The sequence below is a fragment of the Macaca fascicularis genome, chromosome 9 (assembly GCF_037993035.2).
Source record: "Macaca fascicularis isolate 582-1 chromosome 9, T2T-MFA8v1.1".
In the NCBI taxonomy this organism is placed as follows: Eukaryota; Metazoa; Chordata; class Mammalia; order Primates; family Cercopithecidae; genus Macaca; species Macaca fascicularis.
Window position 1 is genome coordinate 35,931,537 of NC_088383.1, and position 18,720 is coordinate 35,950,256.

General features: G+C 39.4%; 1 protein-coding gene and 1 pseudogene across 33 annotated transcripts in view; both read left to right on the top strand.

The window, feature by feature from the left end:
* Positions 1–18,720, top strand: part of CREM (cAMP responsive element modulator) — an 86,702-nt gene that overhangs the window by 27,993 nt on the left and 39,989 nt on the right. The window lies entirely within an intron of this gene.
* LOC141407665 (V-type proton ATPase subunit G 1 pseudogene) lies at positions 4,384–4,960 on the top strand (annotated as a pseudogene).

An 18,720-nucleotide genomic window follows, 5' to 3' on the forward strand; every position in this document is an offset into this window, starting at 1 on the left:
GAATTTCTGATGGCTTCATATCTTATCCTTTCTTATCTTTTCCATTCTAAACGCACACTGTGTAAGGAGTCCCTCGGAATAAAGCAGCCCTAGCATGCCGTGGGGGATTGAAGTAGGAACGATTTAACAAGGGATACTTGGAAATATTGTCATGTGTGAGTTGTAAATTTTCTTTTTTAATCTAGTGGAAAATTGGAATGGCATTTCTCTGTTTTGGCCAGCTATGCCAAAAATCCATCTTCTTGGTTCCAGATAGGCCTAGGAAGGATGTAGATGGCAATCACAAAACAAACAAAAAATGAGCACACAAATAGAAAACCTCAAGCAACATTTTCTCTTGTTAACAGGTCAGCAACCTCATATTTGTGTATTAAAGATGGTCTGCATTATGTTAGGTTGATTTCATATAATTTTAGCTAAGTAGATCTAGTTACGGTCAGTGTTTTATTGAATCTTGTATTTTAGTTTCAGTATATTAATTTTCTTAGGTGAGGGACTCTTACTGAAGGAGAAAAGTGTTCCTGCTAAGATTTTGAAATAGAGCCGGGCGCGGTGGCTCACGCCTTTAATCCCAGCACTTTGGGAGGCCGACGTGGGCGGATCACGAGGTCAGGAGATAAGACCTGGCTAACACGGTGAAACCCCGTCTCTACTAAAAATACAAAAAAAAAATTAGCCGGGCGTGATGGCGGGCGCCTGTGGTCCCAGCTGCTCGGGAGGCTGAGGCAGGAGAATGGTGTGAACCCAGGAGGCGGAGCTTGCAGTGAGCCGAGATTGCGCCGCTGCACTCCAGCCTGGGTGAGAGCAAGACTCCGTCTCAAAAAAAAAAAAAAAAAAAAAAGGAAAAAAAAAAAAAGATTTTGAAATAAAAATTTCTGTTTTACTGTTGATTTTTTCACTATTGCTCCTTATTTTTATGTATTCTTTCCCCTGGCTGTTTTTCATTGTTCATATTTTATCTGTTACATAGAACATTTGTATTCTGTTAGAATTATCTATAAAAATGAACAAAGGTTGGCAGAAAAAGGAAGAGAGTAAATTTTTTTTCAATTAATGCTAAATCTGTATTATAGAATGTTCCTTCATCAATTCAGAAAAACCCACTACTTTGAACTGTAACTCATTATTGAGGGTAATTCAAGGTTCAGAGGCCATAATAAAAAGTAACTCGTGAACTGTTAGTAACCAACTTTTTTCAACTTCAACAAGAATTTGTTATGTATCTGTGCTCACATTTTGATAATTTTGTATATAATAGTATATTTCTTTAAAGGTTAGTTTTTGGCTTTAGAATACGCTTTTTTGTTTTCATCCCAGTGTATTGAAGGTGACAGTACTTTGCGTTAAATAAATTTTGGTGTTTCAGAGGTAATTTCAGGAAGTATAAATCAGTCAGAGTCAAATTTCAGAAAAAGAGTTTGGTTTTATACTTACAATAAAAATGCAAACAAATTTATTTTAGTGTTTGGGAGACTGTTAAAGATTTTTCTGTAATTTGTAATGATTTTCTATGAAGTTTGGATACTCATAGAAAATGTTCACGTTCCTCTTCTTAATTTTACTAATGTGTAGTTTGTCACTAGCAGTAACGAAAAAATAACTCAGTATAAATACAGTTATTCCTTTTGCCTTTTTCTGTATGATTTTCTTTAGTAAAAGAGTAAGCTGCGAGGATGGAAAAATGGGGAGTCATTGTTTAATGGGTATAGAGTTTCAGATTTGCAAGATGAAAAAGTTCTGGAGATCTGATTAACAATAATGTGAATATACTGAACACTACAAACGACACTTAAACGGTGAATATGTTACGCGTCTTTTACCACAATAAAAGACAATGAATAACAAAAAAAAATAGGCTAGACGTTGAAATTTGGAAAGAGAAACATTATAGTTTCTTTTTTGAGTAAGACTTAGGGATTCTTTTCTTTCTTTCTTTTTTTTTTTTGTTGTTGTTGTTGAGACAGAGTCTCACTCTGTCACCCAGGCTGGAGTGCAGTGGCGCAACGTCAGCCAACTGTAACCTCCACCTCCCAGGTTCAAGTGATTCTCTTGCTGACTCAGACTCCTGAGAGCTGAGACTACAGGTGCATGTCACCACGCCTGGATAATTTTTCCTTTTTCCTTTCCCCTTTCCTTTTTCCTTTCCTTTTCCCTTTCCTTTCCTTTTTTTCTTTGAAGATGGAGTCTTGCTCTGTTGCCCAGGCTGGAGTGCAGTGGTGCGATCTCGGCTCACTGCAACCTCTGCCTCCCGGGTTCATGCCATTCTCCTACTTCAACCTCCTGAGTAGCTGGGACTCCAGGCTCCTCCCACCACGCCTGGCTAATTTTTTGTATTTTTAGTAGAGACGTTTCACCGATTTAGCCAGGATGGTCTCAATTTCTTGACCTCATGATCCGCCTGCCTCAGCCTCCCAAAGTGCTGGAATTACAGGCGTGAGCCACCGTGCCTGGCCACCTCTTTTCTTTTTTTTAAGAAACAGAGTCTCACTCTGTCACCCAGGCTGGAGCACAGTGGCATGATTGTGACTCACTGCAGCCTCAGTCTCTTGGGCTTCAGTGATATTCCTGCCTCAGTCTCCTGGAGTAACTAGAACTACAGGTGTATACCACTACGCTTGGCTAACTTTTAAATTTTTTGTAGAGATGGGGTCTCGCTGTCTTGCTCAGGCTGGTCTCGAACTCCTGGCCTCAAGTGATCCTCCCTCTTCAGCTTCCCAAAATGTTGGCATTACAGGCGTGAGCCACTATGTTTAGCCAGAGATTGTTTTCTTTGCCTTATTTTATCGTTTGTTATTTATAACCCTTGTAAATCCCAGACTATTAAGAATTATATTTGGAAAACAGAGGCTTTGGGAAATTTCTGCTTCATTGAATAGTTGTGATGACATCTTCATAGTGCTCTTCACAAATGTGGATTTTGTAGTCCTATCAGAGATAAAACTATAGTGGTTTTCTTAAAAGGTAGAGGGGAGAAAAGCCTGGTTATGGTATTGAATGTATTAGGTAGAGACAATATTAAATGAAGAAAACAGACATAGTTCAGGAAAAACACTTGTCTTTAAACAGATTTCATTCAGAAGTAGACCTCTGTTTTGGCAGATAATAACTATTTTCCTTTAAAACCATGCATATAAAGATGCAACAACAACAAAAACTACAGTCAGTATCCCTGATGAACATAGGTACAAAATACTAACAAACCAAATTCAACAACATATTAAAAAGATCATTAACAGTGATCAAGTACCATTCATTCCCAGGGATGCAAGGATGGTTCAACATATGCAAATTAGTAAACCTGATACATCACATCAACAGAATGAAGGAAAAAGACCATATCATCATCGCAACATATGCATAAAAAGCGTTTGAAAAATTCAATATTTCATTATAAAAACTCTCAACAAATTACATAAAGAAGGAATGTACCTCAATGCAACAAAGGCAATATATGACACACCCACAACTAACATGCTGAATGGAGAAAGGTTGAAAGCTTTTTCTCTAAGATCTGGAATAAGACAAGGATACCAGGCCAGGTGTTGTGGCTCACACCTGTAATCCCAGCACTTTGGGAGGTTGAGGCAGGTGGATCGCTGGAATCCGGGAGTTAAAAGACCAGCCTGGGCAACACGGTGAAACCCTTTCTCTACCAGAAAACATACAAATAATTAGCTGGTCATGGTGGCGCACACCTGTAAGTCCCAGCTACTTGGGAGGCTGAGGTGGGAGGATGGCTTGAGCCTGGGAGGCACAGGTCGCAATGAACCAAGATCACGCCCCTACACTCCAGCCTGGGTGGCAGAGCCAGACTCTGTCTCAAAAAGAAAAAAAAAGAGAAAAAGACACGGATGCCCATTTTTGCCATTTCTATTCAGCGTTGTACTGAAAGTCCTAGCCAGAGCAATTAGACAAAAGAAAGAAAGAAAAGGCAACTGAATTGGAAAGGAAGAAGTCAACTTGTCCCTGTTCACAAATGACATGATCTTACATCTGACACGACCTTTAAAAAAAAGGAACGAAAATTAGAAAACCTTAAAGATGCCACCAGAAAAACCTGTTAGATCTAATAAATGAATTCACTGAAGTTGCAGGATATGAAATCAACTTATAAAAATCAGTATTGTTTTTATCTACTAATAGTGAACTACCTGGAAAAAAATATCAAGAAAACTCTATTTACAATAGCTATGAAAAAAATACTTAGAAATAAATTTAAGCAAGGAGGTGAAATATGTCTACATTGAAAACTATAAAAAACATTGATGAGAGAAATTGAAGGAGACACAAATAAATGTTCATGGATTGGAATAATTAGTATTGTTAAAAAGTCCACACTACCCAAAGCAGTCTACAGATTCAGTGCAATCCCTATCAAATATCAATGACATTCTTCACAAAGATAGGGAAAAACAGTCCCCAAATTTATACAGAACCACAAAAGACCCCAAATAACAAAAGCAATCTTGAACCAAAAGAACGAAGCTGGAACCCCTGCCATGGCCAGTCCGTTGCAGGGTATCCTGCAGCTACTACAGACCCAGAAGCGGGCTGCTGAGGTTTCCAAGGCCCACAGGCGGATGGACGGGGGACTGAAGCAGGCCAAAGAAGTAGCTTAGGGTGAAATTGAACAGTGCCAGCTGCAGAGGGAAAAAGAGTTCAAGGCGAATGAAGCTGAAATACTGAAGTGGAAAAGGAGACCCAGGAGAAAAGATGATCATCCTCCAGATCTACTTCTGGCAGAACAAGGAGGAAGTCTTGAACAACCTCTTGGCCTTTGCAACATCCGGCCAGAAACCTATGAAAACTGCTGTGTAAATGGGTAGGAGAAGAAAAAAGCACCTGTTCTATGAATTGGCATTTTAGATGCTGTCATGGAATATGAAGTTTCAACATAGCTCTAGTTATATTCTTATGGAAAGGCATTAAATTATTTCTGTATATTATGTAATAGGTCTTTCCCCTTTTTGGAGAGTAACAAATGCAGTTTTTTTTCCCCCCAGACTGAGAACTTATCTAAAGATTTCGTGTTTCCTAGAAAATTAATTGGTATATGTTGTCTATTTTCGTATACCTTTTGGTTCAAGCAACATATATGTCAGTGTTGACATTTTCTTTCTTAGATCTAATTAAACAAAACCAATTTTTTTGAAGAAAGAAAGGGATTAAATAATTTTCCCCCCTAATGCATTACTGAATTTGCCAGGGCTTTATCTATGAAAAAGTAGTAAATACTTATTTGTAACCTGTGTGAAGCAACATTCAGCCTTAATCTATTCCTGCTAATGGTTAGAACAACAATATTGGTATAATTGTTTGGGCTGCTTTTAGTTTCTGTTAATCATGTTTACTAGATTATAGAACTTAAGAACTGGTTACACGTTATTACTTGGTGTACTGATAATCATTTGAAAGTCAAGACTCTTTGTCTTGCGGAAAAAAAAAAAGAGAGAGAGAACAAAGCTGAAGGCATAACACCACCTGACTTCAAAATATACTATAGAGCTATAGTAATTAAAACTGCATGGTACCAGCATGAAAACAGATACATTGATCAATGGAACAGAATATAAAGTCCAGAAATAAAACCATGCGTTTACTTACAGCCAACTTATATTCAACAAAGATGGCAGGACCACACAATGGGGAAAGGGCCATTTCCTTAATAAATGATGTTGGGAAAACTGGATATTCACATGCAAAAGAATGAAATTAGGCCTTTGTCTGTCACCATAAACAAAAATCAACTCTTGAAAATGGATTAAATATAAGACCCCAAACTATGAAACTACTACAAGGAAACAAGAAACTTCTTGACATTAGTCTGGCCAATGAGTTTTTCGATACGACCTTAAAAGCACAGGCAACATAAGCAAAAATGGACTCACAGTATTACGTCAAACTATAAAGCTTCCCCATAGCAAAGGAAACATTCTACAGAGTGAAGAGGGAACCTACAGAATGGGAGAAAATATTTGCAAACTATACATCTGATAAGGGGTTAATATCCAAAACACAAGAAGGACTCAAACAACTCAATAGTAAGAAAACAACCTGACTTTCTAAAAATCTGCAAAAGACCCGAATAGACTTTCCTCAAAAGAAGACATAAAAATGGCCAAGTACAGTAATTCATCACTTAACAACAGGTATACATTTTGAAAAATGTGTTGTTAGGCGATTTCATCTTTTTTTTTTTCCCCTTCTGATCCAACAGAACCAATGGTATAGTTATTTCATCTTTGTGCAAACATCTAGAGTGTACTTAAACAAACCTAGATGGTATAGTATAGCCCACTACATACCTAAGCTGTATGGTACAGCCTATTATTCCTGGGCTGCAAACCTGTACAGGATGTGATTATACTGAATACTATAGGCAATTGGAGCACAATAATAAGTATTTGTGTATCTAAACATAGGAAACATTCAGTAAAAATACGGTATCAAAGATAAAAATGGCACATCTGTATAGGGCACAAAACCATAGTGGAGCTTGCAGGACTGGATGTTGTCCTGGGTGTGCCAGCGAGTGGGCGGTGAGGGAATGTGAAGGCCTCGGACATTATTGTACACTACTGTAGACTATCTTTTTTTTAAATAGAGTTTTGCTCTTTTGCCCAGGCTGGAGTACAGTGGCACAATCATAGTTCACTGCCACCTCAAACTCCTGGGCTCCAGTGATCCTCCTGCCTCAGCCTCTCAAGTAACTGGGACTACAGGCACATGCCACCATGCATGGCTAACTTACTTTATTTTTTTGCTATTGTAGACTTGATAAACATTGTACACTTAGGTTATACTAAATTCGTAAAACATCATTTCTTCAATAAATGAACTGTAGCTTACTGTAAATTCTTTATTTTTTGACTTTTGTAATAACACTTAGCTTAAAACACAAACATACAGCTGCATAAAAATGTTTTTTATGCTTGTTCTATAAACCTTTTCTGTGTTTGAAATTTTTTATTTTTTACTTTTAAACTTTTTTGTTAAAAACTGAGACACAAACACACATATTGGCCCAGGCCTGTATAGTGTCAGGATCATCCATATTGCTGTCTTCCACCTTCACATCCTGTCCCATTGGAGGGTCCTCAGGGAAAGAACACTCATGGAGCTGTCATCTCTTGTAACAGTGCCTTCTTCTGGATACTTCCTGAGAAACCTGCCTGAGGCTGTTTTACAGTTAACTTTTTAAAATAATTTGAAGTAAAATAATAATAAAAAATACAATAAATACATAAACCAGTGACAGTCATTTATTATTCAAGCATATGTACTGTACATAATTGCATTGCTATGCTTTTATATAAGTATGAGACAGGGTCTTGCTCTGTTGCCCATGCTGGTGTGTGGTGATGGGATCTCGGCTCACTGCAACCTCCACCTCCCGGGTTCAAGCTATTCGCATGCCTCAGCTTCCCGAGTATGGGATTACACTCGCGCATCACCAGGCCTGGCTAATTTTTATGTTTTTAGTACAAAATTTCTCTACCAAAAATACAAAAATCAGCAGGTGTGGTGGTGGGTGCCTGTAATACCAGCTACTCGGGAGGCTCAGGCAGGAGAATCGCTTGAACCCAGAGGCGGAAGTTGCAGTGAGTCAAGATCACACCACTGTACTCCAGCCTAGGCAACTGAGACTCTGTCTCACCAAAAAAAAAACCCAAAAAAAACCTCAACATTATTAATCATCAGGGAATTGCAAATCAAAACTACAATGAGATATCACCTTCCTCCTGTTAGGTTGGTTATTATCAAAATGACAAAAGATAACAGGTGTTGGCAAGAATATGGAGAAAAGGGAACACTTATACACTGATGGTGGGAATGTAAATTAGTATAGCCATTATGGAAAACAATATGAAGGTGCCTCCAGATATTAAAAATAGAAGTACCAGATGATCCAGCAATTTCACTACTGAGTATCTATCCAAAGGAAATGAAAGCACTGTGTGGAAGAGATATCTGCACTTCCGTGTTTATTGCAGCACTATTCACAATGGCCAAGATATGGAATCAGCCTCAATACTCATCAGTGGATGAGTGGATAAAGAAAGTATGGTATGTAGCCGGGCGCGGTGGCTCAAGCCTGTAATCCTAGCACTTTGGGAGGCCGAGACGGGCGGATCACGAGGTCAGGAGATCGAGACCATCCTGGCTAACACGGTGAAACCCCGTCTCTACTAAAAATACAAGAAAATTAGCCGGGCGAGGTGGCCGGCGCCTGTAGTCCCAGCTACTCGGGAGGCTGAGGCAGGAGAATGGCGTGAACCCGGGGGGGCGGAGCTTGCAGTGAGCCGAGATCGCGCCACTGCACTCCCGCCTGGGGCACAGAGCAAGACTCTGTCTCAAAAAAAAAAAAAAAAAAAAAGGAAAGTATGGTATGTATACACAATGGAATACTATCCAACCATAAAAAAGAATAAAGTTGTGTCATTTGCAATAAGATGGAGGCATCTGGAAGACATTCTGTTAAGTGAATAAGCCAGGCCCAGAAAGACACATACTGCATGATCTTACTCGTGTGGAGTCTAAAACGTTCTCATAGAAGTAGAGAGTAGAATGGTGGTTAGCAGAGGTGGGGGTGCTTAGTTAGAGGGAAGGGTGGGGAAATGTTGGTCCAAGAGTATATAATTACAGTTGGGAGAAATGTGTTCAAGAGAGCTATCATACAGCATGGTGACTATAGTTAAGGACAATGTATTGTTGAAAAATGCAGAGGTAGTTGAATGTTAATAATGTTCTAACCACAAAAACAACTACATGAGGTAATGCTATTGTTAATTAGCTAGATTTAACTTTTCCACAACTTATATATACTCCAAAACATCATGTTGTACGTGATACATGCAATTTTTTCTGTCAATTCAAAATGTAAAGAACATCTGAAAGGTGTATCTCTAACTTCCACATGCTTTCCTTGCCCAGTCTTTCTCTCCTGCTTGTCTCTCTGCCTATCAGTGTGAGACACCCTCTCTAGGAAGCTGCTGTCATCCTTTACAAAGAAAGAGTCCAGAATCTAAAATCTTACACAGGCTGCTTCAGGCAGTACTGAAGCCTGGGCTTCTCAGAGGCCGTAGTAGAGGCCAGTTGTAGCAAATTTGGTTGAAAAAGCAGGAATTATTTTAAGTTTTTCTAACCACCTGAGCTCAATTTGCCCAGTTGTGAGATTAAACACTTTCTTAGGGCAACAGTAAACCATGGCCACCAGAAAGTAAAATCAAATACAAAATAATAATTAATGGGCGAGGAGCAGTGGCTCATGCCTGTAATCCCAGCATTTTGGGAGGCCAAGTCAGGAGGATTGCTTGAGCCCAGGAGTTCAAGACCAGCCTGGGCAACAAAGTAAGACTCCATCTCTACAAAAAAAAAAAAAAAAAAAAAAAAAAGCCAGGCATGGTGGCACTTGCCTGTAGTACTGTCTACTAAGGAGGCTAAGGTGGAAGGATCTCTTGAGCCCTGGAGGTTGATCGAAGCTGCAGTGATTCATGATCATGCCACCACACTCCAGCCTGGGTGACAGAGCAAGACCCTGTCTCAAAACAACAAAAAACAAAAATAAAAACAAAATAGAGAACAAAAATAATAAATGTGTGCATATTTACTACTGGATATGGTAATATACCATGGTAGGTATTGCCTTTGTAAGTTGGTCTCCACTGTCTTTTGTTCCTAGAGCTTTCTCATTTTCTCATCTCCAAGGGCTTGTTTACTGCTTCATACATAAAAAGAGGCCAGGTATGATGGCTCATGCCTGTAATGCCAACACTTTGGGAGGCTGAGATGACAGGATTGCTTGAGCACAGGAGTTCAAGACCAGCCTAGACAACATAGGGAGAACATGTCTCTACGAAAAATCAAAAACTTAGGCCAGGAGCAGTGGCCCATATGTGTAATCCCAGCACTTTGGGAGGCTGAGGCAGGCAGATCACCTGAGGTCAGGAGTTCGAGACCAGCCTGGCCAACAACATGGTAAAACCCTGTCTCTACTAAAAATACAAAAAATTAGCCAGGCTTGGTGGTGAGCACCTGTAATGCCACCTACTCGGGAGGCTGAGGCAGGAGAATCGCTTGAACCCAGGAGGTGGAGGTTGCAGTGAGCCGAGATCGCACCATTGCACTCCAGCCTAGGTGACAACAGTGAAACTCTGTCTCAAAACACAAAAACAAAAACAAAACCAACAGTTAGTTGAGTGTGGTGGCATGCACTTGTAGTTCAAATTACTCAGGAGGCTGAGGTGGGAGGATTGCTTGAGCCTGGGAAGTTGAGGCTACAATGAGCCGAAATTATGCCACTGCACTCTAGCCTGGATGACACAGCAAGAACCTATCTCAAAACAAAATAAACAAAAAGAGCCCTAATTTATACATGTATACTCGGTTTGAATTAAATTTAGCTTGTTTACTTAAAACTAGTGTTGAAGGTATTTTTCATACTATATTTTAATACTAAAGTTGATACTTTAGTATTTATGCAGTTTTAAGTATTAAGACTAATCATTTGATCTTTGCTTTCTTTACCTAAAAAATGGAAAATACTAGATTAAATGAGATGATTTGTGTGAAGCACAAGCAGAGTTTGGCATCTGGTCAATGTGCAATAAATGCTTGCTTTTATCCTCATAGTGACCTGCCTTGATCTTAAAATTAAAATGGTAGTAATTAGGTTTTAAGATGAAGTGGCTTATGCTGGTTTTAAAATATATTGTATTCGGAATCCTTTGTAAGTAACTATGTTTTCTTGTAACATTGTAATCTACTATGCTTAGTAGGCCTCCAGAGGGTATAGAGGAGAAAAGCTAATTTTTTATAGTTGTTTTATAAGCAAAGGTCCGGGATGTCAGGAGCTTGCTTAAAATGGTTATGTTTTATGCTTCTTAATTTAGGTACTTTAGATTTCTCCTAGATATTTTAGAACATTGCAGGCCATTTTGGGCATAAAAATCTACAATATAATTTGTAACTATTTCAGATTTCATGGTAAGACCAAACTGCGTTATAATTTTTGTAAGGAGCTAAACTCTTAGACTTTACTATTTATGTACTCTGACCGTTGGACTGGAACTGAAAACAACTTAAAGATGCAATTTGGCCTGGCTGTGTTAAATTAGTCTGCTTTGCATTGCTATAAAGGAGTACCGGGCTGGGGCAGTGGCCCATGCCTGTAATTCCAGCACTTTGGGAGCCTGAGTTGGGTGGATTTTTTGAGCTCAGGAGTTCGAGACCAGCCTGGCCAACATGGTGAAACCCCCTCTCTACAAAAAAAATACAAAAATTAGCTGGGTGTAGTGGCAGGTGCCTGTAATCCCGGCTACTCCAGAGGCTGAGCAGAAGAATCACTTGAGCCCTGAAGGCGGAAGTGCAGTGAGCCAGATTGCACCACTGTTTTCCAGCCTGGGCCACAAAGCGCGGCTCCATCTCAAAATAAATAAATAAAATAAAAGGAAAAGAAATACCTGAGGCTGGATAACATATAAAGAAAAGAAGTTTGTTTTGGCTCACGGTTTTGCAGGCTGCACAAGAAGCATGGCACCAGTATCTGCTTCTAGGGAAACCTCCAGAAGCTTCAAATCATGGCAGCTGGAGAAGGGGGAGCCAGGGTATCACATGGAGAGAGAGGGAGCAAGAGAGAGGGGAGGTGCCACACTCTTCAACAACCAGCTCTCAGAACTACTAGAGCGAGAACTCACCATGACCCAAACACCTCCCACTAGGCTCCACCTCCAACATTGAGGATTATATTTCAACATGAGATTGGGAGGGGACAAGCATCCAACTGTATCATATGCTTTGTCAAAATGATTCTGATTTTGACATCTTTTATGTAAATCTTCTTTCCTTGCCTCCATTTTGGGGATGATTTTTATACATTTAATCCTTTAAAATCAAAGGGTTTAATATACATGTATGTTATCTAAGCTGTACTTTGTTGACCAAATTATTTGAGTAAAATGTAGCAATAATAAGAATAAGAATAACAAAAGTGAACTTTTATTGAATATTCGGTATGTGCTAGGCACTGTTCTTTTTTTTTTTTCGAGACGAAGTTTCACTCTTGTTGACCAGGCTGGAGTGCAATGGTGTTATTCTGGCTCACTACTATCTCTGCCTCCCGGGTTCATGTGATTCTCCTGCCTCAGCCTCCTGAGTAGCTGGGATTACAGGCATGTGCCACAACGCCCAGCTAATTTTGTATTTTTGTAGAGGCGGGGTTTCACCATGTTGGCCAGGCTGGTCTCAAACTCCTGAACTCAGGTGATCCACCTGTCTTGGCCTCACAAAGTGCTGAGATTACAGGTATGAGCTACCGGGCCAGGCCGCCAGACACGGTTCTAAGTGCCTTACACGCATTGACTAAATCTTCACAACCCTGTAGAAAGGTAGTGTTTTCATAACCATTTGCACCTGAGGAAAACAAGGCACAGAGAGTCTAAGTCACTTGTTTCAGATCATACAGCTAGGAAAGGCAGAGCCAAGATTTGAACCCAGGCAGTCTGTGTTTAGAGTCCGTTGACCACTCCACCATTTATCACCTGAAATGCATAGGTACTCAGTGTTTAACCAGACAATCTCAGAGAACATTACCTAGAAAAATCCATAGTTCATTAAGAGTGATAATGAATATATGCTTTCTTGTCTATATATATATATATATATCTATATCTCTATATATACTTTATAACAATTTATACTTCTGTGTGTGTGTGTGTGTGTTTGCACTATGTGTACTATGGATACATATATACTGTTACTCTGTTACTCCATTATTCAGTGGCAGAGAAGACAGTTTCAAATTTAGATCCCAGTTCAGCTTCTGACCCTGGATGTGTGAAGTCATAGAAAATTTAAATTTTACTCATTTCGATGCATTAGGAATTGTTTCCATATAATTCCTGGCACCAACAGCCATTGTATTTGTTGCACTATAATTCTCGGGTCAGGAGTACGAGAGAGTCCAGAGTTTTAGAATTATATCATTTAAGATGATGAACATCAGTCTCATTGCAATTTAGTGAAATCAATTTAATGAGTGTTTTCTTGGCGAAAAGCCAGTTAATTATCATATCCATCAAATTTGGGGCTATAGTTATTAAAATTTTTTATTGTGGGAAAAATATCTAACATAAAATTTGCCATGTTAGCATTAAAAAAATTTTTTTTTGAGACGGAGTCTTGCTCTGTCACCTAGGCTGGAGTGCAGTGGCGTGATCTTGGCTCACTGCAAGCTCCGCCTCCTGGGTTCAAGCGATTCTCCTGCCTCAGCCTCCTGAGTAGCTGGGACTACAGGCACATGGCACCGCTCCCAGGTAATTTTTTGTATTTTCAGTAGAGATGGGGTTTCACCGTGTTAGCCAGGATGGTCTTGATCTCCTGACCTCACGATCCACCCGCTTTGGCCTCCCAAAGAGCTGGGATTACAGGCATGAGCCACCACGCCTGGCCCATGTTAACATTTTTAAGTGCACAGTTCATGATGTTAAGTAACATTTTCATGAAACAGATCTCCAGAACTTTTTTTATCTTGCAGATCTAGAACTAAGCACCCATTAAACAACTGCCTCTTGGTATTAACCTTTCCCTCAGCCACTAGTAACCACCATTCTACTTTCTGTTTCTCTGAATTTGACTAGATACCTCCTATAGGTGGAATCATGCAGTATTTTGTCTTTTTGTGACTGACATATTTAGCATAATGTCGTTAACATTTTGTAGCATGTGACAGGACTTTGTTTTTTAGGCTGAATAATATTTTATTGTAGGTATGTACCACATTTTATCGTTACTATTTTTCTGTACTGTTTTTCTCTGGTGGTTTTTGTCAAGTCAGTACTTGTTAGACTTATACCAAGTGATTGGTAGAAGGAATATGATAATCAGCATAATTCATATAAATTGCAGTTTGGCTGTTTCATAGATACTACAATAAAGAGTTGGTTTAGGTTAGAAATAAAGATTAACATGAGAGTTTTGAAAAGTGGTTTGTAGGCATTCATTCCCTATTTTTTAGCTTTTGGCAAGAACATTTCCTGTTCATTATTAGAAATGATCCATATTACTGTTAAGAGCAATTTTAATATCTACTGTTTGCCCTTATATGAGGTCTGTTGCATAAAAAGTCTTTTTTTGGCTTAGGATCTTAATTGCAAATTCTTTATATGTATTTATTATTTTGAAATACATCTGGCTAGCAAATTATGATCAGTTTCCTTCTTACTGAAACCAAATATGAGATTGACTTCCAAAAGTTCCTTCCAGAGCTAAAAGGAGTTTGACTTCTATAAAGATCATGTTCATTTCTATAGTACTTTAATATATATATATTATAATAAGTGAAACATGTCTCATATTGGTTAGAATATAAAATGATGCCCCAAATACTATGAATAGGAAATCCAAGATACCATAAGGATTAACTCAGAAGAAAAAAAAGATTAGCTAGAGCACTGTTTTCAAAGGATAAAGAACCCTAATTTTAATTTAAGTGGTTACTGGAAGTATTATCAAAATAGATTATTTAAACTCTTCTGGATAATTAAGAATGACCAAATTCTAATACTTGCTTTGCTTTCAAGAAGTGAATTTTTTAGAAACATGAAATTTGACCATTTACGTTTACAGTATCAGAAACAATGATCCTCTTCCCCCTTTTTAATTTAGATTATGGATTTCAGCTTATGTGCTATACATAAAAAAGGGATTGGAGGCAACAACAACATCTCTTTAGAAGATAATGGATAGCAAATATAGAAATAATATCGTACTTGGCTAATCTCTTTTTAACAAATATTTTCAACATATATTCTTGAGGTAAAATTTAACTACATTGATTTTGCAATTTGTTAGCCACACTATCTTAAAAACAAAACAAAAAAAAACCCACCTAGGCCAGACGTGGTGACTCACACCTGTAATCTCAGCACTTTGGGAGGCCAAGGCGGGTAGATTACCTGAGGCCAGCAGTCGAGACCAGCCTGACCAACGTGGTGAAACTCCGTCTCTACTAAAATTACAAAAATTAACTGGGTGTGGTGATGGACACCTGTAATCCCAGCTACTTGGAGGCTGAGACAGGAGGATCGCTTCAACCCAGGAGGTAGAGGTTGCGGTGAGCCCAGATCACACCACTGCACTCCAACCTGGGCGACAGAACAGGAGTCCGTATCAAAAAAAAAGAAAAAAAAAATTACCTGGGCGTGGTGGCGGGTACCTGTAATCTCAGCCACCAGCCACTAGCCACTCGGGAGGGTGAGGCAGGAGGATTGCTTGAGCCTGTGAGGTGGAGGTTGCAGTGAGCCAAGATTGTGCCACTGAACCCCAGCCTGAGCAACAGCTAGACTCTGTCTCAAACCAAAAACAAAAAACACTTTAATGGGAAGGAAGTCACTCAATACAACCAAAATGAAGACCAACTACATTTTTCATTTAGTGTTTGTCTTACTCAGCACAATCAAGTATGACTTTTAAAAATTAAAGTAGGCCAGGCACGGTAGTTCACACCTGTAATCCCAGCACTTTCAGAGGCCAAGGTGGGCGGATCACCTGAGGTCAGGAGTTCAAGACCAGCCTGGCCAACATGGTGAAACCCTGTCTTTACTGAAACAAAAATCAGCCGGGCATGGTGGTGCATGCCTGTAATCCCAGCTACTCAGGTGGCTGAGGCAGGAGAATTGCTTGAACCCAGGAGGCGGAGGTTGCAGTGAGCCGAGATAGCACCATTGCACTCCAGCCTGGGCGACAGAGCAAGACTCCATCTCGGGGGGAGAAAAAAAATTAAAGTGGAATATTTTACATCTTTATTCAGGTATTTGATTTATAATATTCTTATAATTTTCAGCTTTAAAACATTTGAAATATTCTTTTAAATGCTTTTTCCCTCATAGAACAGACTGTTGAGAATCCTGTCTTAATACATAAACATCAAGATAGTTTTCAGCTTTTGCTTAGCTTGTTAGTGTATTTTTATTGTAGTCCTTAAACTAGGTAGTACAAAGATTTGATTTTTCAGGAGCAGAGTTGATAGAGCAGTCTGCTATATTGTGAATTCACATTTTAAAATCCTTTATTAATTGTCTTGAATGCAGGTCTAGTAGCTCTGTGACGTGTGCAGCTATACTATGACATCATAAACCCCATCTTGAGGGAACCTAGCTACGGGTCAGAGCTAGTCCACTAGGTGCTCATCAAATGCTGTGTTACAACGCTGTGAGGTTTTCCCAGTTATAAGTGTCATTATTAGGGTTTTTTTTTTTTTATTGCAAAGCCAAGTAAGGCTGTCAATTGCATCATCTTACCTTATTTCTTCAGATTAAGTACTGTTTATAGTGGGGTTTTCGGTGGATGTGGTGGCATCAGCATAATCTATGTTTCAGGCGTCCTATAGAGGAGGATTATTCTTCAAGGGATGTGGAAGAAAAGGTAAATGATGTCTACTATAAGTACCTTCTACACACTTTTAAAGCCTCATGAAAAGAGGGGTAAAAATTGTGAAATATAAAATAACATCCATTTTATGTTTTAGTTTTTTTGAGCAGTTGCCTACTTGGTTATTGGAATGTGATAAATTATTCATAGATCTTGTTACCACTTTTTCCTTCTCTTCATTTAGGCTTTTTATGCAAACATTCCCTCCTCTGAGAAATTATCTACAACAAATAGCCTCTTCCCACACCACTCCCAGCTCCTGATTTGTCACTCTCAAATCCGTTATTCTGCTTTACTGTTCTTTTAAGAATGGAGCACCACCCAAATTATTTCCTCATCTATTTCTGTCTTCTAATCTGGGAGAGCAGCGACTTATTCTCATTCACTGCTGTATTCCCACTGTCTAGAATAGCCCACGACAAGCTCCCAATAGATATTCAGCAAATAGAAGGCTTAATTCATAAATCTGATGTGTTTTTTGATGTTTATAAGAAAGATTTCTCTATTTTTTCCTGTGATATGCATATTTTAGTTCAAGTGAACTTTGGTTTGTCTCCTTGTGTGTCTTTTAGGAAAGACTTTTTAATTCCTTTCTGTTTCCAGGGCTTCTTTAGAACCCTACTTATGAATAAAGTAATTATAATACTTTGTAGATTCCTCCTTGTTTATATTACAAGGATCTTCTTCTTCTTCTTCTTTTTTTTTTTTTTTTTTTTTTTTGAGACTGTCTCTCACTCCGTTACCCAGGCTGTAGTGCAATGGCATGATCTTGGCACACCGCAACCTCTGCTTCCTGGGTTCAAGTGATTCTCCTGCCTTAGCCTCCCAAGTAGCTGAGATTATAGGCATGTGCCACCACACCTGGCTAATTTTTATATTTTTAGTAGAGACGGGGTTTCACCATGTTGGCCAGGCTGGTCTTGAACTCCTGACCTCAAGTGATCCGTCCACCTCAGCCTCCCAAAATGCTGGGATTACAGGCATGTGCCAGCATGCGCAGCCTCCTCCTCCTTCTTCTTCTTCTTTTTTTTTTTTTTTTTTTGAGACAGACTCTCGCTCTGTCGCTGAGGCTGAAGTGCAGTGGTGTGATCTCAGCTTACTGCAACTTCCACCTTCCAGGTTCAAGCAATTCTCACGCCTCAGCCTTCCCAGTTGCTGGGATTACAGGCACATGCTACCACACCTGGATAATTTTTGTATTTTTAGTAGAGATGGGGCTTCACCACGTTGGCCAGGCTGGACTTGAACTCCTGACCTCAATCGATCTGCCTGCCTTGGCCTCCCAAAGTGTTGACAGGCGTGTGCCACTGCACCCAGCCTCAGATGTTTATTTCTTATCTGGGCTCTAATCCAATAACCAGTCCCCTAATTCTCCTTGCCTGTGGAACATTTCCACCTGGTGGTCCTGCTGTTGCCCTGCCATTTTAGTGGCTTAGGCTCCCTAAAACTGAATCCATCACCTTGCACAAATCAAAAAAGATGCTTCTTTATTTACCTATTTTGTCTTTGGGGATACCATGCATGTTACTGGATCTTTCACTGCCCTTCTTCCCTACATGCCATCTGTGTACCATACCCTACTTAACAGGCAGCCATGTACTCAGCTATAGCCCTACGCACTCAGTATAATAATAGTGCTTAGATGTTAAGGGTAGGAAGCCATGTGAATTTTTTTGATGAATAATAATGGTGGAGTTTAACCTATTAACTCTACCAGTATAATTATAAGCTTGACACTCTTGCTTATAAGTTTTGGCCAAACCAGTGAGAATGTAGAATGATAATACTCCAGATCTAAGGGTTTTCTTTTTTAAAGGGAGACATTTGAATTCTACCTCCAGGTGCGTCATTTGTGCAGGTTCTCAGCCTTTATTTTAGCAGTTTAATGAAAAAATTGTCTCGTGAGCTTTTGGTCTGCCTAGAGTTTGGACATATAGAAGTTTCCTTGTAGTTACAGAATCTGTATAACCCATCTCCAGAATTGTCGGAATATGGTTTATGTTAGCAGGTACAAGTTCTTTTTCTGTATCAGGTATTCTGAACCAAGCCTTTTTTTTTTTTTTTTTTTTTGAGACAGAGTTTTGCTCTGTCATCCAGGCTGGAGTGCGGTGGCATGATCTCAGCTCACTGCAACCTCCACTTCCTGGGTTCAAGAAATTCTCATGCTGCAGCCTCCCAAGTAGCTGGGATTACAGGTGCGCACAACCACACCCGGCTGATTTTTGTATTTTTAGTAGAGGGGGTTTCACCATATTGGTCAGGCTGGTCTTGAACTCCTCACCTCAGGTGATC